This window comes from Perna viridis, chromosome 9 (assembly GCF_037379345.1).
Source record: "Perna viridis isolate PV_CMFRI_1.1 ecotype Kerala chromosome 9, ASM3737934v1, whole genome shotgun sequence".
Taxonomy (NCBI): domain Eukaryota; kingdom Metazoa; phylum Mollusca; class Bivalvia; order Mytilida; family Mytilidae; genus Perna; species Perna viridis.
Window position 1 is genome coordinate 1,175,676 of NC_142453.1, and position 21,961 is coordinate 1,197,636.

The following is a 21,961-nucleotide window of genomic DNA, read 5'->3' on the forward strand; positions in this document are numbered from 1 at the left end:
GGACTCACCCTATTTTCTTTGCAGGAAATTATTTTTTCACATGTCCTTAGAAATGCTACATAAGTGAAAGTTTTATTGAATCAATTTACATATTTTTTAAAAAATCCTAAAAACATGCACTTCACTATAGAGGTCTATGGGAAAATTAATACGATACTGAGACCTAGTAAGCCAGTTTTTCAAGTAAAGTTGGATATTCAGCAAGTGGTCTTTACCAGCTGAAAAAGTAGTACCCCAATACAGGTAACACTTTTAAGATGAATTAGCCAACTTTTGAACCTGATTTTTTATGGTAGCTCTGGTTTTTTGCATTTATGGTTAATCTTGACCAAATTTGGAAATGCATTTTGTTTTCATGAATTTGTAGGATATCAGTTCAATAAAATTATTATCTTGACTATTTATGATGAGCATATCTATATTCAGGTAACCTAAAGCAAGTAATACTCCTGCATAAAGGATAGTTTTCAAGTTACAACACATTTTAAGTATGTGGTTAGGACTTGAAAATAGTCATTTTCCATACATTGCCTCTTATATATGAAAAAATGAATATTTTTTTTATTTTTTGTTTTTCTTTCAAATAAATAGCTAAAATGAGTTGCCATATAACTGTGTGGTTGATTTAAACACAGAAATGTCACAAAAGTCATCAGCCAATTTTTTAGTGGACTTTTTTTAGTGGTTCAAATGGACAGATTCTAATGCGGCAAGAAAAATAATGGTGTTTTTTCATATAAAAACTGAATTTTTTCAAAAAGTATCTAAAGCAGACAATTGTTATTATAATATTTATACCAGTAAACTATATTTCTTGCATCATAGCTATCTGTTTTAAAGAAAAAGTCCTTTTCCTGTGACATTGAGGTCCATTTGTATCTGCCTGGGGTACCAAAATGGCTTACAATCTGTATTTTCTGCATATGAAAAGCTATATTTTTTTAAAACTATGATATTGGTATAATTTTTTCTGGATTTATTATAATTGAAATGACCATATCTATAGTTTAAAACAGTTGGTTGTACCGGTCATTATACTTTACTTTAAACAAGAGGCTCCCTTGAGTTAAAGACAAAAAAGGAGGTTCGGATATTAATATTTCCATATATGGAACTCACAAGTGGGGATTAGATAATGATTTGGAACTCATAGTACAGCTTATGTATCTACCATGTCAGAATAAACCACAAAGTTGCTTAGTTTGATTAATGCAGCAGCTTTTTATCAAAAGTAATATTTTCTGGCTAACATTGAGATATTAGTCTTATGCCTGGAATAGGGTACCTATATAAGAATTTTAATAGAAAACTCATGTTTGTAGCAGGGCAATGATATTCTGAATTTTCAGTATGGAAATGAATACTCTAGCAGAAAAACAACAACTTTTAGGATTATATTGAAATGTTTATTAGTAATAGGTACCAGTATCGTATTGCATATCCCTGAGTGGGTGTACGTCAAAACATGGATGCCATAAAAATATAGTGCATTTTCTTTTTGCCTCTCTACAAACTAATGTTTTGTCAAAAGACATGAACAATGACTTAAAAAATAGAGCAAACATCACACTGTAAGATGAAGAACTTTTTTAAAAGAAAATCTAACATAATATCATAAAAATGTTCCACTGAAAAGGTTGGTTAGGTGAGTGCAAAACGAAAGTGAAAATAGGGAAAATGGCTATTTATAGTTCAAGACTACTTTTCTGTCCAATCTTCGTGGACTCACCCTATTTTCTTTGCAGGAAATTATTTTTTCACATGTCCTTAGAAATGCTACATAAGTGAAAGTTTTATTGAATCAATTTACATATTTTTTAAAAAATCCTAAAAACATGCACTTCACTATAGAGGTCTATGGGAAAATTAATACGATACTGAGACCTAGTAAGCCAGTTTTTCAAGTAAAGTTGGATATTCAGCAAGTGGTCTTTACCAGCTGAAAAAGTAGTACCCCAATACAGGTAACACTTTTAAGATGAATTAGCCAACTTTTGAACCTGATTTTTTATGGTAGCTCTGGTTTTTTGCATTTATGGTTAATCTTGACCAAATTTGGAAATGCATTTTGTTTTCATGAATTTGTAGGATATCAGTTCAATAAAATTATTATCTTGACTATTTATGATGAGCATATCTATATTCAGGTAACCTAAAGCAAGTAATACTCCTGCATAAAGGATAGTTTTCAAGTTACAACACATTTTAAGTATGTGGTTAGGACTTGAAAATAGTCATTTTCCATACATTGCCTCTTATATATGAAAAAATGAATATTTTTTTTATTTTTTGTTTTTCTTTCAAATAAATAGCTAAAATGAGTTGCCATATAACTGTGTGGTTGATTTAAACACAGAAATGTCACAAAAGTCATCAGCCAATTTTTTAGTGGACTTTTTTTAGTGGTTCAAATGGACAGATTCTAATGCGGCAAGAAAAATAATGGTGTTTTTTCATATAAAAACTGAATTTTTTCAAAAAGTATCTAAAGCAGACAATTGTTATTATAATATTTATACCAGTAAACTATATTTCTTGCATCATAGCTATCTGTTTTAAAGAAAAAGTCCTTTTCCTGTGACATTGAGGTCCATTTGTATCTGCCTGGGGTACCAAAATGGCTTACAATCTGTATTTTCTGCATATGAAAAGCTATATTTTTTTAAAACTATGATATTGGTATAATTTTTTCTGGATTTATTATAATTGAAATGACCATATCTATAGTTTAAAACAGTTGGTTGTACCGGTCATTATACTTTACTTTAAACAAGAGGCTCCCTTGAGTTAAAGACAAAAAAGGAGGTTCGGATATTAATATTTCCATATATGGAACTCACAAGTGGGGATTAGATAATGATTTGGAACTCATAGTACAGCTTATGTATCTACCATGTCAGAATAAACCACAAAGTTGCTTAGTTTGATTAATGCAGCAGCTTTTTATCAAAAGTAATATTTTCTGGCTAACATTGAGATATTAGTCTTATGCCTGGAATAGGGTACCTATATAAGAATTTTAATAGAAAACTCATGTTTGTAGCAGGGCAATGATATTCTGAATTTTCAGTATGGAAATGAATACTCTAGCAGAAAAACAACAACTTTTAGGATTATATTGAAATGTTTATTAGTAATAGGTACCAGTATCGTATTGCATATCCCTGAGTGGGTGTACGTCAAAACATGGATGCCATAAAAATATAGTGCATTTTCTTTTTGCCTCTCTACAAACTAATGTTTTGTCAAAAGACATGAACAATGACTTAAAAAATAGAGCAAACATCACACTGTAAGATGAAGAACTTTTTTAAAAGAAAATCTAACATAATATCATAAAAATGTTCCACTGAAAAGGTTGGTTAGGTGAGTGCAAAACGAAAGTGAAAATAGGGAAAATGGCTATTTATAGTTCAAGACTACTTTTCTGTCCAATCTTCGTGGACTCACCCTATTTTCTTTGCAGGAAATTATTTTTTCACATGTCCTTAGAAATGCTACATAAGTGAAAGTTTTATTGAATCAATTTACATATTTTTTAAAAAATCCTAAAAACATGCACTTCACTATAGAGGTCTATGGGAAAATTAATACGATACTGAGACCTAGTAAGCCAGTTTTTCAAGTAAAGTTGGATATTCAGCAAGTGGTCTTTACCAGCTGAAAAAGTAGTACCCCAATACAGGTAACACTTTTAAGATGAATTAGCCAACTTTTGAACCTGATTTTTTATGGTAGCTCTGGTTTTTTGCATTTATGGTTAATCTTGACCAAATTTGGAAATGCATTTTGTTTTCATGAATTTGTAGGATATCAGTTCAATAAAATTATTATCTTGACTATTTATGATGAGCATATCTATATTCAGGTAACCTAAAGCAAGTAATACTCCTGCATAAAGGATAGTTTTCAAGTTACAACACATTTTAAGTATGTGGTTAGGACTTGAAAATAGTCATTTTCCATACATTGCCTCTTATATATGAAAAAATGAATATTTTTTTTATTTTTTGTTTTTCTTTCAAATAAATAGCTAAAATGAGTTGCCATATAACTGTGTGGTTGATTTAAACACAGAAATGTCACAAAAGTCATCAGCCAATTTTTTAGTGGACTTTTTTTAGTGGTTCAAATGGACAGATTCTAATGCGGCAAGAAAAATAATGGTGTTTTTTCATATAAAAACTGAATTTTTTCAAAAAGTATCTAAAGCAGACAATTGTTATTATAATATTTATACCAGTAAACTATATTTCTTGCATCATAGCTATCTGTTTTAAAGAAAAAGTCCTTTTCCTGTGACATTGAGGTCCATTTGTATCTGCCTGGGGTACCAAAATGGCTTACAATCTGTATTTTCTGCATATGAAAAGCTATATTTTTTTAAAACTATGATATTGGTATAATTTTTTCTGGATTTATTATAATTGAAATGACCATATCTATAGTTTAAAACAGTTGGTTGTACCGGTCATTATACTTTACTTTAAACAAGAGGCTCCCTTGAGTTAAAGACAAAAAAGGAGGTTCGGATATTAATATTTCCATATATGGAACTCACAAGTGGGGATTAGATAATGATTTGGAACTCATAGTACAGCTTATGTATCTACCATGTCAGAATAAACCACAAAGTTGCTTAGTTTGATTAATGCAGCAGCTTTTTATCAAAAGTAATATTTTCTGGCTAACATTGAGATATTAGTCTTATGCCTGGAATAGGGTACCTATATAAGAATTTTAATAGAAAACTCATGTTTGTAGCAGGGCAATGATATTCTGAATTTTCAGTATGGAAATGAATACTCTAGCAGAAAAACAACAACTTTTAGGATTATATTGAAATGTTTATTAGTAATAGGTACCAGTATCGTATTGCATATCCCTGAGTGGGTGTACGTCAAAACATGGATGCCATAAAAATATAGTGCATTTTCTTTTTGCCTCTCTACAAACTAATGTTTTGTCAAAAGACATGAACAATGACTTAAAAAATAGAGCAAACATCACACTGTAAGATGAAGAACTTTTTTAAAAGAAAATCTAACATAATATCATAAAAATGTTCCACTGAAAAGGTTGGTTAGGTGAGTGCAAAACGAAAGTGAAAATAGGGAAAATGGCTATTTATAGTTCAAGACTACTTTTCTGTCCAATCTTCGTGGACTCACCCTATTTTCTTTGCAGGAAATTATTTTTTCACATGTCCTTAGAAATGCTACATAAGTGAAAGTTTTATTGAATCAATTTACATATTTTTTAAAAAATCCTAAAAACATGCACTTCACTATAGAGGTCTATGGGAAAATTAATACGATACTGAGACCTAGTAAGCCAGTTTTTCAAGTAAAGTTGGATATTCAGCAAGTGGTCTTTACCAGCTGAAAAAGTAGTACCCCAATACAGGTAACACTTTTAAGATGAATTAGCCAACTTTTGAACCTGATTTTTTATGGTAGCTCTGGTTTTTTGCATTTATGGTTAATCTTGACCAAATTTGGAAATGCATTTTGTTTTCATGAATTTGTAGGATATCAGTTCAATAAAATTATTATCTTGACTATTTATGATGAGCATATCTATATTCAGGTAACCTAAAGCAAGTAATACTCCTGCATAAAGGATAGTTTTCAAGTTACAACACATTTTAAGTATGTGGTTAGGACTTGAAAATAGTCATTTTCCATACATTGCCTCTTATATATGAAAAAATGAATATTTTTTTTATTTTTTGTTTTTCTTTCAAATAAATAGCTAAAATGAGTTGCCATATAACTGTGTGGTTGATTTAAACACAGAAATGTCACAAAAGTCATCAGCCAATTTTTTAGTGGACTTTTTTTAGTGGTTCAAATGGACAGATTCTAATGCGGCAAGAAAAATAATGGTGTTTTTTCATATAAAAACTGAATTTTTTCAAAAAGTATCTAAAGCAGACAATTGTTATTATAATATTTATACCAGTAAACTATATTTCTTGCATCATAGCTATCTGTTTTAAAGAAAAAGTCCTTTTCCTGTGACATTGAGGTCCATTTGTATCTGCCTGGGGTACCAAAATGGCTTACAATCTGTATTTTCTGCATATGAAAAGCTATATTTTTTTAAAACTATGATATTGGTATAATTTTTTCTGGATTTATTATAATTGAAATGACCATATCTATAGTTTAAAACAGTTGGTTGTACCGGTCATTATACTTTACTTTAAACAAGAGGCTCCCTTGAGTTAAAGACAAAAAAGGAGGTTCGGATATTAATATTTCCATATATGGAACTCACAAGTGGGGATTAGATAATGATTTGGAACTCATAGTACAGCTTATGTATCTACCATGTCAGAATAAACCACAAAGTTGCTTAGTTTGATTAATGCAGCAGCTTTTTATCAAAAGTAATATTTTCTGGCTAACATTGAGATATTAGTCTTATGCCTGGAATAGGGTACCTATATAAGAATTTTAATAGAAAACTCATGTTTGTAGCAGGGCAATGATATTCTGAATTTTCAGTATGGAAATGAATACTCTAGCAGAAAAACAACAACTTTTAGGATTATATTGAAATGTTTATTAGTAATAGGTACCAGTATCGTATTGCATATCCCTGAGTGGGTGTACGTCAAAACATGGATGCCATAAAAATATAGTGCATTTTCTTTTTGCCTCTCTACAAACTAATGTTTTGTCAAAAGACATGAACAATGACTTAAAAAATAGAGCAAACATCACACTGTAAGATGAAGAACTTTTTTAAAAGAAAATCTAACATAATATCATAAAAATGTTCCACTGAAAAGGTTGGTTAGGTGAGTGCAAAACGAAAGTGAAAATAGGGAAAATGGCTATTTATAGTTCAAGACTACTTTTCTGTCCAATCTTCGTGGACTCACCCTATTTTCTTTGCAGGAAATTATTTTTTCACATGTCCTTAGAAATGCTACATAAGTGAAAGTTTTATTGAATCAATTTACATATTTTTTAAAAAATCCTAAAAACATGCACTTCACTATAGAGGTCTATGGGAAAATTAATACGATACTGAGACCTAGTAAGCCAGTTTTTCAAGTAAAGTTGGATATTCAGCAAGTGGTCTTTACCAGCTGAAAAAGTAGTACCCCAATACAGGTAACACTTTTAAGATGAATTAGCCAACTTTTGAACCTGATTTTTTATGGTAGCTCTGGTTTTTTGCATTTATGGTTAATCTTGACCAAATTTGGAAATGCATTTTGTTTTCATGAATTTGTAGGATATCAGTTCAATAAAATTATTATCTTGACTATTTATGATGAGCATATCTATATTCAGGTAACCTAAAGCAAGTAATACTCCTGCATAAAGGATAGTTTTCAAGTTACAACACATTTTAAGTATGTGGTTAGGACTTGAAAATAGTCATTTTCCATACATTGCCTCTTATATATGAAAAAATGAATATTTTTTTTATTTTTTGTTTTTCTTTCAAATAAATAGCTAAAATGAGTTGCCATATAACTGTGTGGTTGATTTAAACACAGAAATGTCACAAAAGTCATCAGCCAATTTTTTAGTGGACTTTTTTTAGTGGTTCAAATGGACAGATTCTAATGCGGCAAGAAAAATAATGGTGTTTTTTCATATAAAAACTGAATTTTTTCAAAAAGTATCTAAAGCAGACAATTGTTATTATAATATTTATACCAGTAAACTATATTTCTTGCATCATAGCTATCTGTTTTAAAGAAAAAGTCCTTTTCCTGTGACATTGAGGTCCATTTGTATCTGCCTGGGGTACCAAAATGGCTTACAATCTGTATTTTCTGCATATGAAAAGCTATATTTTTTTAAAACTATGATATTGGTATAATTTTTTCTGGATTTATTATAATTGAAATGACCATATCTATAGTTTAAAACAGTTGGTTGTACCGGTCATTATACTTTACTTTAAACAAGAGGCTCCCTTGAGTTAAAGACAAAAAAGGAGGTTCGGATATTAATATTTCCATATATGGAACTCACAAGTGGGGATTAGATAATGATTTGGAACTCATAGTACAGCTTATGTATCTACCATGTCAGAATAAACCACAAAGTTGCTTAGTTTGATTAATGCAGCAGCTTTTTATCAAAAGTAATATTTTCTGGCTAACATTGAGATATTAGTCTTATGCCTGGAATAGGGTACCTATATAAGAATTTTAATAGAAAACTCATGTTTGTAGCAGGGCAATGATATTCTGAATTTTCAGTATGGAAATGAATACTCTAGCAGAAAAACAACAACTTTTAGGATTATATTGAAATGTTTATTAGTAATAGGTACCAGTATCGTATTGCATATCCCTGAGTGGGTGTACGTCAAAACATGGATGCCATAAAAATATAGTGCATTTTCTTTTTGCCTCTCTACAAACTAATGTTTTGTCAAAAGACATGAACAATGACTTAAAAAATAGAGCAAACATCACACTGTAAGATGAAGAACTTTTTTAAAAGAAAATCTAACATAATATCATAAAAATGTTCCACTGAAAAGGTTGGTTAGGTGAGTGCAAAACGAAAGTGAAAATAGGGAAAATGGCTATTTATAGTTCAAGACTACTTTTCTGTCCAATCTTCGTGGACTCACCCTATTTTCTTTGCAGGAAATTATTTTTTCACATGTCCTTAGAAATGCTACATAAGTGAAAGTTTTATTGAATCAATTTACATATTTTTTAAAAAATCCTAAAAACATGCACTTCACTATAGAGGTCTATGGGAAAATTAATACGATACTGAGACCTAGTAAGCCAGTTTTTCAAGTAAAGTTGGATATTCAGCAAGTGGTCTTTACCAGCTGAAAAAGTAGTACCCCAATACAGGTAACACTTTTAAGATGAATTAGCCAACTTTTGAACCTGATTTTTTATGGTAGCTCTGGTTTTTTGCATTTATGGTTAATCTTGACCAAATTTGGAAATGCATTTTGTTTTCATGAATTTGTAGGATATCAGTTCAATAAAATTATTATCTTGACTATTTATGATGAGCATATCTATATTCAGGTAACCTAAAGCAAGTAATACTCCTGCATAAAGGATAGTTTTCAAGTTACAACACATTTTAAGTATGTGGTTAGGACTTGAAAATAGTCATTTTCCATACATTGCCTCTTATATATGAAAAAATGAATATTTTTTTTATTTTTTGTTTTTCTTTCAAATAAATAGCTAAAATGAGTTGCCATATAACTGTGTGGTTGATTTAAACACAGAAATGTCACAAAAGTCATCAGCCAATTTTTTAGTGGACTTTTTTTAGTGGTTCAAATGGACAGATTCTAATGCGGCAAGAAAAATAATGGTGTTTTTTCATATAAAAACTGAATTTTTTCAAAAAGTATCTAAAGCAGACAATTGTTATTATAATATTTATACCAGTAAACTATATTTCTTGCATCATAGCTATCTGTTTTAAAGAAAAAGTCCTTTTCCTGTGACATTGAGGTCCATTTGTATCTGCCTGGGGTACCAAAATGGCTTACAATCTGTATTTTCTGCATATGAAAAGCTATATTTTTTTAAAACTATGATATTGGTATAATTTTTTCTGGATTTATTATAATTGAAATGACCATATCTATAGTTTAAAACAGTTGGTTGTACCGGTCATTATACTTTACTTTAAACAAGAGGCTCCCTTGAGTTAAAGACAAAAAAGGAGGTTCGGATATTAATATTTCCATATATGGAACTCACAAGTGGGGATTAGATAATGATTTGGAACTCATAGTACAGCTTATGTATCTACCATGTCAGAATAAACCACAAAGTTGCTTAGTTTGATTAATGCAGCAGCTTTTTATCAAAAGTAATATTTTCTGGCTAACATTGAGATATTAGTCTTATGCCTGGAATAGGGTACCTATATAAGAATTTTAATAGAAAACTCATGTTTGTAGCAGGGCAATGATATTCTGAATTTTCAGTATGGAAATGAATACTCTAGCAGAAAAACAACAACTTTTAGGATTATATTGAAATGTTTATTAGTAATAGGTACCAGTATCGTATTGCATATCCCTGAGTGGGTGTACGTCAAAACATGGATGCCATAAAAATATAGTGCATTTTCTTTTTGCCTCTCTACAAACTAATGTTTTGTCAAAAGACATGAACAATGACTTAAAAAATAGAGCAAACATCACACTGTAAGATGAAGAACTTTTTTAAAAGAAAATCTAACATAATATCATAAAAATGTTCCACTGAAAAGGTTGGTTAGGTGAGTGCAAAACGAAAGTGAAAATAGGGAAAATGGCTATTTATAGTTCAAGACTACTTTTCTGTCCAATCTTCGTGGACTCACCCTATTTTCTTTGCAGGAAATTATTTTTTCACATGTCCTTAGAAATGCTACATAAGTGAAAGTTTTATTGAATCAATTTACATATTTTTTAAAAAATCCTAAAAACATGCACTTCACTATAGAGGTCTATGGGAAAATTAATACGATACTGAGACCTAGTAAGCCAGTTTTTCAAGTAAAGTTGGATATTCAGCAAGTGGTCTTTACCAGCTGAAAAAGTAGTACCCCAATACAGGTAACACTTTTAAGATGAATTAGCCAACTTTTGAACCTGATTTTTTATGGTAGCTCTGGTTTTTTGCATTTATGGTTAATCTTGACCAAATTTGGAAATGCATTTTGTTTTCATGAATTTGTAGGATATCAGTTCAATAAAATTATTATCTTGACTATTTATGATGAGCATATCTATATTCAGGTAACCTAAAGCAAGTAATACTCCTGCATAAAGGATAGTTTTCAAGTTACAACACATTTTAAGTATGTGGTTAGGACTTGAAAATAGTCATTTTCCATACATTGCCTCTTATATATGAAAAAATGAATATTTTTTTTATTTTTTGTTTTTCTTTCAAATAAATAGCTAAAATGAGTTGCCATATAACTGTGTGGTTGATTTAAACACAGAAATGTCACAAAAGTCATCAGCCAATTTTTTAGTGGACTTTTTTTAGTGGTTCAAATGGACAGATTCTAATGCGGCAAGAAAAATAATGGTGTTTTTTCATATAAAAACTGAATTTTTTCAAAAAGTATCTAAAGCAGACAATTGTTATTATAATATTTATACCAGTAAACTATATTTCTTGCATCATAGCTATCTGTTTTAAAGAAAAAGTCCTTTTCCTGTGACATTGAGGTCCATTTGTATCTGCCTGGGGTACCAAAATGGCTTACAATCTGTATTTTCTGCATATGAAAAGCTATATTTTTTTAAAACTATGATATTGGTATAATTTTTTCTGGATTTATTATAATTGAAATGACCATATCTATAGTTTAAAACAGTTGGTTGTACCGGTCATTATACTTTACTTTAAACAAGAGGCTCCCTTGAGTTAAAGACAAAAAAGGAGGTTCGGATATTAATATTTCCATATATGGAACTCACAAGTGGGGATTAGATAATGATTTGGAACTCATAGTACAGCTTATGTATCTACCATGTCAGAATAAACCACAAAGTTGCTTAGTTTGATTAATGCAGCAGCTTTTTATCAAAAGTAATATTTTCTGGCTAACATTGAGATATTAGTCTTATGCCTGGAATAGGGTACCTATATAAGAATTTTAATAGAAAACTCATGTTTGTAGCAGGGCAATGATATTCTGAATTTTCAGTATGGAAATGAATACTCTAGCAGAAAAACAACAACTTTTAGGATTATATTGAAATGTTTATTAGTAATAGGTACCAGTATCGTATTGCATATCCCTGAGTGGGTGTACGTCAAAACATGGATGCCATAAAAATATAGTGCATTTTCTTTTTGCCTCTCTACAAACTAATGTTTTGTCAAAAGACATGAACAATGACTTAAAAAATAGAGCAAACATCACACTGTAAGATGAAGAACTTTTTTAAAAGAAAATCTAACATAATATCATAAAAATGTTCCACTGAAAAGGTTGGTTAGGTGAGTGCAAAACGAAAGTGAAAATAGGGAAAATGGCTATTTATAGTTCAAGACTACTTTTCTGTCCAATCTTCGTGGACTCACCCTATTTTCTTTGCAGGAAATTATTTTTTCACATGTCCTTAGAAATGCTACATAAGTGAAAGTTTTATTGAATCAATTTACATATTTTTTAAAAAATCCTAAAAACATGCACTTCACTATAGAGGTCTATGGGAAAATTAATACGATACTGAGACCTAGTAAGCCAGTTTTTCAAGTAAAGTTGGATATTCAGCAAGTGGTCTTTACCAGCTGAAAAAGTAGTACCCCAATACAGGTAACACTTTTAAGATGAATTAGCCAACTTTTGAACCTGATTTTTTATGGTAGCTCTGGTTTTTTGCATTTATGGTTAATCTTGACCAAATTTGGAAATGCATTTTGTTTTCATGAATTTGTAGGATATCAGTTCAATAAAATTATTATCTTGACTATTTATGATGAGCATATCTATATTCAGGTAACCTAAAGCAAGTAATACTCCTGCATAAAGGATAGTTTTCAAGTTACAACACATTTTAAGTATGTGGTTAGGACTTGAAAATAGTCATTTTCCATACATTGCCTCTTATATATGAAAAAATGAATATTTTTTTTATTTTTTGTTTTTCTTTCAAATAAATAGCTAAAATGAGTTGCCATATAACTGTGTGGTTGATTTAAACACAGAAATGTCACAAAAGTCATCAGCCAATTTTTTAGTGGACTTTTTTTAGTGGTTCAAATGGACAGATTCTAATGCGGCAAGAAAAATAATGGTGTTTTTTCATATAAAAACTGAATTTTTTCAAAAAGTATCTAAAGCAGACAATTGTTATTATAATATTTATACCAGTAAACTATATTTCTTGCATCATAGCTATCTGTTTTAAAGAAAAAGTCCTTTTCCTGTGACATTGAGGTCCATTTGTATCTGCCTGGGGTACCAAAATGGCTTACAATCTGTATTTTCTGCATATGAAAAGCTATATTTTTTTAAAACTATGATATTGGTATAATTTTTTCTGGATTTATTATAATTGAAATGACCATATCTATAGTTTAAAACAGTTGGTTGTACCGGTCATTATACTTTACTTTAAACAAGAGGCTCCCTTGAGTTAAAGACAAAAAAGGAGGTTCGGATATTAATATTTCCATATATGGAACTCACAAGTGGGGATTAGATAATGATTTGGAACTCATAGTACAGCTTATGTATCTACCATGTCAGAATAAACCACAAAGTTGCTTAGTTTGATTAATGCAGCAGCTTTTTATCAAAAGTAATATTTTCTGGCTAACATTGAGATATTAGTCTTATGCCTGGAATAGGGTACCTATATAAGAATTTTAATAGAAAACTCATGTTTGTAGCAGGGCAATGATATTCTGAATTTTCAGTATGGAAATGAATACTCTAGCAGAAAAACAACAACTTTTAGGATTATATTGAAATGTTTATTAGTAATAGGTACCAGTATCGTATTGCATATCCCTGAGTGGGTGTACGTCAAAACATGGATGCCATAAAAATATAGTGCATTTTCTTTTTGCCTCTCTACAAACTAATGTTTTGTCAAAAGACATGAACAATGACTTAAAAAATAGAGCAAACATCACACTGTAAGATGAAGAACTTTTTTAAAAGAAAATCTAACATAATATCATAAAAATGTTCCACTGAAAAGGTTGGTTAGGTGAGTGCAAAACGAAAGTGAAAATAGGGAAAATGGCTATTTATAGTTCAAGACTACTTTTCTGTCCAATCTTCGTGGACTCACCCTATTTTCTTTGCAGGAAATTATTTTTTCACATGTCCTTAGAAATGCTACATAAGTGAAAGTTTTATTGAATCAATTTACATATTTTTTAAAAAATCCTAAAAACATGCACTTCACTATAGAGGTCTATGGGAAAATTAATACGATACTGAGACCTAGTAAGCCAGTTTTTCAAGTAAAGTTGGATATTCAGCAAGTGGTCTTTACCAGCTGAAAAAGTAGTACCCCAATACAGGTAACACTTTTAAGATGAATTAGCCAACTTTTGAACCTGATTTTTTATGGTAGCTCTGGTTTTTTGCATTTATGGTTAATCTTGACCAAATTTGGAAATGCATTTTGTTTTCATGAATTTGTAGGATATCAGTTCAATAAAATTATTATCTTGACTATTTATGATGAGCATATCTATATTCAGGTAACCTAAAGCAAGTAATACTCCTGCATAAAGGATAGTTTTCAAGTTACAACACATTTTAAGTATGTGGTTAGGACTTGAAAATAGTCATTTTCCATACATTGCCTCTTATATATGAAAAAATGAATATTTTTTTTATTTTTTGTTTTTCTTTCAAATAAATAGCTAAAATGAGTTGCCATATAACTGTGTGGTTGATTTAAACACAGAAATGTCACAAAAGTCATCAGCCAATTTTTTAGTGGACTTTTTTTAGTGGTTCAAATGGACAGATTCTAATGCGGCAAGAAAAATAATGGTGTTTTTTCATATAAAAACTGAATTTTTTCAAAAAGTATCTAAAGCAGACAATTGTTATTATAATATTTATACCAGTAAACTATATTTCTTGCATCATAGCTATCTGTTTTAAAGAAAAAGTCCTTTTCCTGTGACATTGAGGTCCATTTGTATCTGCCTGGGGTACCAAAATGGCTTACAATCTGTATTTTCTGCATATGAAAAGCTATATTTTTTTAAAACTATGATATTGGTATAATTTTTTCTGGATTTATTATAATTGAAATGACCATATCTATAGTTTAAAACAGTTGGTTGTACCGGTCATTATACTTTACTTTAAACAAGAGGCTCCCTTGAGTTAAAGACAAAAAAGGAGGTTCGGATATTAATATTTCCATATATGGAACTCACAAGTGGGGATTAGATAATGATTTGGAACTCATAGTACAGCTTATGTATCTACCATGTCAGAATAAACCACAAAGTTGCTTAGTTTGATTAATGCAGCAGCTTTTTATCAAAAGTAATATTTTCTGGCTAACATTGAGATATTAGTCTTATGCCTGGAATAGGGTACCTATATAAGAATTTTAATAGAAAACTCATGTTTGTAGCAGGGCAATGATATTCTGAATTTTCAGTATGGAAATGAATACTCTAGCAGAAAAACAACAACTTTTAGGATTATATTGAAATGTTTATTAGTAATAGGTACCAGTATCGTATTGCATATCCCTGAGTGGGTGTACGTCAAAACATGGATGCCATAAAAATATAGTGCATTTTCTTTTTGCCTCTCTACAAACTAATGTTTTGTCAAAAGACATGAACAATGACTTAAAAAATAGAGCAAACATCACACTGTAAGATGAAGAACTTTTTTAAAAGAAAATCTAACATAATATCATAAAAATGTTCCACTGAAAAGGTTGGTTAGGTGAGTGCAAAACGAAAGTGAAAATAGGGAAAATGGCTATTTATAGTTCAAGACTACTTTTCTGTCCAATCTTCGTGGACTCACCCTATTTTCTTTGCAGGAAATTATTTTTTCACATGTCCTTAGAAATGCTACATAAGTGAAAGTTTTATTGAATCAATTTACATATTTTTTAAAAAATCCTAAAAACATGCACTTCACTATAGAGGTCTATGGGAAAATTAATACGATACTGAGACCTAGTAAGCCAGTTTTTCAAGTAAAGTTGGATATTCAGCAAGTGGTCTTTACCAGCTGAAAAAGTAGTACCCCAATACAGGTAACACTTTTAAGATGAATTAGCCAACTTTTGAACCTGATTTTTTATGGTAGCTCTGGTTTTTTGCATTTATGGTTAATCTTGACCAAATTTGGAAATGCATTTTGTTTTCATGAATTTGTAGGATATCAGTTCAATAAAATTATTATCTTGACTATTTATGATGAGCATATCTATATTCAGGTAACCTAAAGCAAGTAATACTCCTGCATAAAGGATAGTTTTCAAGTTACAACACATTTTAAGTATGTGGTTAGGACTTGAAAATAGTCATTTTCCATACATTGCCTCTTATATATGAAAAAATGAATATTTTTTTTATTTTTTGTTTTTCTTTCAAATAAATAGCTAAAATGAGTTGCCATATAACTGTGTGGTTGATTTAAACACAGAAATGTCACAAAAGTCATCAGCCAATTTTTTAGTGGACTTTTTTTAGTGGTTCAAATGGACAGATTCTAATGCGGCAAGAAAAATAATGGTGTTTTTTCATATAAAAACTGAATTTTTTCAAAAAGTATCTAAAGCAGACAATTGTTATTATAATATTTATACCAGTAAACTATATTTCTTGCATCATAGCTATCTGTTTTAAAGAAAAAGTCCTTTTCCTGTGACATTGAGGTCCATTTGTATCTGCCTGGGGTACCAAAATGGCTTACAATCTGTATTTTCTGCATATGAAAAGCTATATTTTTTTAAAACTATGATATTGGTATAATTTTTTCTGGATTTATTATAATTGAAATGACCATATCTATAGTTTAAAACAGTTGGTTGTACCGGTCATTATACTTTACTTTAAACAAGAGGCTCCCTTGAGTTAAAGACAAAAAAGGAGGTTCGGATATTAATATTTCCATATATGGAACTCACAAGTGGGGATTAGATAATGATTTGGAACTCATAGTACAGCTTATGTATCTACCATGTCAGAATAAACCACAAAGTTGCTTAGTTTGATTAATGCAGCAGCTTTTTATCAAAAGTAATATTTTCTGGCTAACATTGAGATATTAGTCTTATGCCTGGAATAGGGTACCTATATAAGAATTTTAATAGAAAACTCATGTTTGTAGCAGGGCAATGATATTCTGAATTTTCAGTATGGAAATGAATACTCTAGCAGAAAAACAACAACTTTTAGGATTATATTGAAATGTTTATTAGTAATAGGTACCAGTATCGTATTGCATATCCCTGAGTGGGTGTACGTCAAAACATGGATGCCATAAAAATATAGTGCATTTTCTTTTTGCCTCTCTACAAACTAATGTTTTGTCAAAAGACATGAACAATGACTTAAAAAATAGAGCAAACATCACACTGTAAGATGAAGAACTTTTTTAAAAGAAAATCTAACATAATATCATAAAAATGTTCCACTGAAAAGGTTGGTTAGGTGAGTGCAAAACGAAAGTGAAAATAGGGAAAATGGCTATTTATAGTTCAAGACTACTTTTCTGTCCAATCTTCGTGGACTCACCCTATTTTCTTTGCAGGAAATTATTTTTTCACATGTCCTTAGAAATGCTACATAAGTGAAAGTTTTATTGAATCAATTTACATATTTTTTAAAAAATCCTAAAAACATGCACTTCACTATAGAGGTCTATGGGAAAATTAATACGATACTGAGACCTAGTAAGCCAGTTTTTCAAGTAAAGTTGGATATTCAGCAAGTGGTCTTTACCAGCTGAAAAAGTAGTACCCCAATACAGGTAACACTTTTAAGATGAATTAGCCAACTTTTGAACCTGATTTTTTATGGTAGCTCTGGTTTTTTGCATTTATGGTTAATCTTGACCAAATTTGGAAATGCATTTTGTTTTCATGAATTTGTAGGATATCAGTTCAATAAAATTATTATCTTGACTATTTATGATGAGCATATCTATATTCAGGTAACCTAAAGCAAGTAATACTCCTGCATAAAGGATAGTTTTCAAGTTACAACACATTTTAAGTATGTGGTTAGGACTTGAAAATAGTCATTTTCCATACATTGCCTCTTATATATGAAAAAATGAATATTTTTTTTATTTTTTGTTTTTCTTTCAAATAAATAGCTAAAATGAGTTGCCATATAACTGTGTGGTTGATTTAAACACAGAAATGTCACAAAAGTCATCAGCCAATTTTTTAGTGGACTTTTTTTAGTGGTTCAAATGGACAGATTCTAATGCGGCAAGAAAAATAATGGTGTTTTTTCATATAAAAACTGAATTTTTTCAAAAAGTATCTAAAGCAGACAATTGTTATTATAATATTTATACCAGTAAACTATATTTCTTGCATCATAGCTATCTGTTTTAAAGAAAAAGTCCTTTTCCTGTGACATTGAGGTCCATTTGTATCTGCCTGGGGTACCAAAATGGCTTACAATCTGTATTTTCTGCATATGAAAAGCTATATTTTTTTAAAACTATGATATTGGTATAATTTTTTCTGGATTTATTATAATTGAAATGACCATATCTATAGTTTAAAACAGTTGGTTGTACCGGTCATTATACTTTACTTTAAACAAGAGGCTCCCTTGAGTTAAAGACAAAAAAGGAGGTTCGGATATTAATATTTCCATATATGGAACTCACAAGTGGGGATTAGATAATGATTTGGAACTCATAGTACAGCTTATGTATCTACCATGTCAGAATAAACCACAAAGTTGCTTAGTTTGATTAATGCAGCAGCTTTTTATCAAAAGTAATATTTTCTGGCTAACATTGAGATATTAGTCTTATGCCTGGAATAGGGTACCTATATAAGAATTTTAATAGAAAACTCATGTTTGTAGCAGGGCAATGATATTCTGAATTTTCAGTATGGAAATGAATACTCTAGCAGAAAAACAACAACTTTTAGGATTATATTGAAATGTTTATTAGTAATAGGTACCAGTATCGTATTGCATATCCCTGAGTGGGTGTACGTCAAAACATGGATGCCATAAAAATATAGTGCATTTTCTTTTTGCCTCTCTACAAACTAATGTTTTGTCAAAAGACATGAACAATGACTTAAAAAATAGAGCAAACATCACACTGTAAGATGAAGAACTTTTTTAAAAGAAAATCTAACATAATATCATAAAAATGTTCCACTGAAAAGGTTGGTTAGGTGAGTGCAAAACGAAAGTGAAAATAGGGAAAATGGCTATTTATAGTTCAAGACTACTTTTCTGTCCAATCTTCGTGGACTCACCCTATTTTCTTTGCAGGAAATTATTTTTTCACATGTCCTTAGAAATGCTACATAAGTGAAAGTTTTATTGAATCAATTTACATATTTTTTAAAAAATCCTAAAAACATGCACTTCACTATAGAGGTCTATGGGAAAATTAATACGATACTGAGACCTAGTAAGCCAGTTTTTCAAGTAAAGTTGGATATTCAGCAAGTGGTCTTTACCAGCTGAAAAAGTAGTACCCCAATACAGGTAACACTTTTAAGATGAATTAGCCAACTTTTGAACCTGATTTTTTATGGTAGCTCTGGTTTTTTGCATTTATGGTTAATCTTGACCAAATTTGGAAATGCATTTTGTTTTCATGAATTTGTAGGATATCAGTTCAATAAAATTATTATCTTGACTATTTATGATGAGCATATCTATATTCAGGTAACCTAAAGCAAGTAATACTCCTGCATAAAGGATAGTTTTCAAGTTACAACACATTTTAAGTATGTGGTTAGGACTTGAAAATAGTCATTTTCCATACATTGCCTCTTATATATGAAAAAATGAATATTTTTTTTATTTTTTGTTTTTCTTTCAAATAAATAGCTAAAATGAGTTGCCATATAACTGTGTGGTTGATTTAAACACAGAAATGTCACAAAAGTCATCAGCCAATTTTTTAGTGGACTTTTTTTAGTGGTTCAAATGGACAGATTCTAATGCGGCAAGAAAAATAATGGTGTTTTTTCATATAAAAACTGAATTTTTTCAAAAAGTATCTAAAGCAGACAATTGTTATTATAATATTTATACCAGTAAACTATATTTCTTGCATCATAGCTATCTGTTTTAAAGAAAAAGTCCTTTTCCTGTGACATTGAGGTCCATTTGTATCTGCCTGGGGTACCAAAATGGCTTACAATCTGTATTTTCTGCATATGAAAAGCTATATTTTTTTAAAACTATGATATTGGTATAATTTTTTCTGGATTTATTATAATTGAAATGACCATATCTATAGTTTAAAACAGTTGGTTGTACCGGTCATTATACTTTACTTTAAACAAGAGGCTCCCTTGAGTTAAAGACAAAAAAGGAGGTTCGGATATTAATATTTCCATATATGGAACTCACAAGTGGGGATTAGATAATGATTTGGAACTCATAGTACAGCTTATGTATCTACCATGTCAGAATAAACCACAAAGTTGCTTAGTTTGATTAATGCAGCAGCTTTTTATCAAAAGTAATATTTTCTGGCTAACATTGAGATATTAGTCTTATGCCTGGAATAGGGTACCTATATAAGAATTTTAATAGAAAACTCATGTTTGTAGCAGGGCAATGATATTCTGAATTTTCAGTATGGAAATGAATACTCTAGCAGAAAAACAACAACTTTTAGGATTATATTGAAATGTTTATTAGTAATAGGTACCAGTATCGTATTGCATATCCCTGAGTGGGTGTACGTCAAAACATGGATGCCATAAAAATATAGTGCATTTTCTTTTTGCCTCTCTACAAACTAATGTTTTGTCAAAAGACATGAACAATGACTTAAAAAATAGAGCAAACATCACACTGTAAGATGAAGAACTTTTTTAAAAGAAAATCTAACATAATATCATAAAAATGTTCCACTGAAAAGGTTGGTTAGGTGAGTGCAAAACGAAAGTGAAAATAGGGAAAATGGCTATTTATAGTTCAAGACTACTTTTCTGTCCAATCTTCGTGGACTCACCCTATTTTCTTTGCAGGAAATTATTTTTTCACATGTCCTTAGAAATGCTACATAAGTGAAAGTTTTATTGAATCAATTTACATATTTTTTAAAAAATCCTAAAAACATGCACTTCACTATAGAGGTCTATGGGAAAATTAATACGATACTGAGACCTAGTAAGCCAGTTTTTCAAGTAAAGTTGGATATTCAGCAAGTGGTCTTTACCAGCTGAAAAAGTAGTACCCCAATACAGGTAACACTTTTAAGATGAATTAGCCAACTTTTGAACCTGATTTTTTATGGTAGCTCTGGTTTTTTGCATTTATGGTTAATCTTGACCAAATTTGGAAATGCATTTTGTTTTCATGAATTTGTAGGATATCAGTTCAATAAAATTATTATCTTGACTATTTATGATGAGCATATCTATATTCAGGTAACCTAAAGCAAGTAATACTCCTGCATAAAGGATAGTTTTCAAGTTACAACACATTTTAAGTATGTGGTTAGGACTTGAAAATAGTCATTTTCCATACATTGCCTCTTATATATGAAAAAATGAATATTTTTTTTATTTTTTGTTTTTCTTTCAAATAAATAGCTAAAATGAGTTGCCATATAACTGTGTGGTTGATTTAAACACAGAAATGTCACAAAAGTCATCAGCCAATTTTTTAGTGGACTTTTTTTAGTGGTTCAAATGGACAGATTCTAATGCGGCAAGAAAAATAATGGTGTTTTTTCATATAAAAACTGAATTTTTTCAAAAAGTATCTAAAGCAGACAATTGTTATTATAATATTTATACCAGTAAACTATATTTCTTGCATCATAGCTATCTGTTTTAAAGAAAAAGTCCTTTTCCTGTGACATTGAGGTCCATTTGTATCTGCCTGGGGTACCAAAATGGCTTACAATCTGTATTTTCTGCATATGAAAAGCTATATTTTTTTAAAACTATGATATTGGTATAATTTTTTCTGGATTTATTATAATTGAAATGACCATATCTATAGTTTAAAACAGTTGGTTGTACCGGTCATTATACTTTACTTTAAACAAGAGGCTCCCTTGAGTTAAAGACAAAAAAGGAGGTTCGGATATTAATATTTCCATATATGGAACTCACAAGTGGGGATTAGATAATGATTTGGAACTCATAGTACAGCTTATGTATCTACCATGTCAGAATAAACCACAAAGTTGCTTAGTTTGATTAATGCAGCAGCTTTTTATCAAAAGTAATATTTTCTGGCTAACATTGAGATATTAGTCTTATGCCTGGAATAGGGTACCTATATAAGAATTTTAATAGAAAA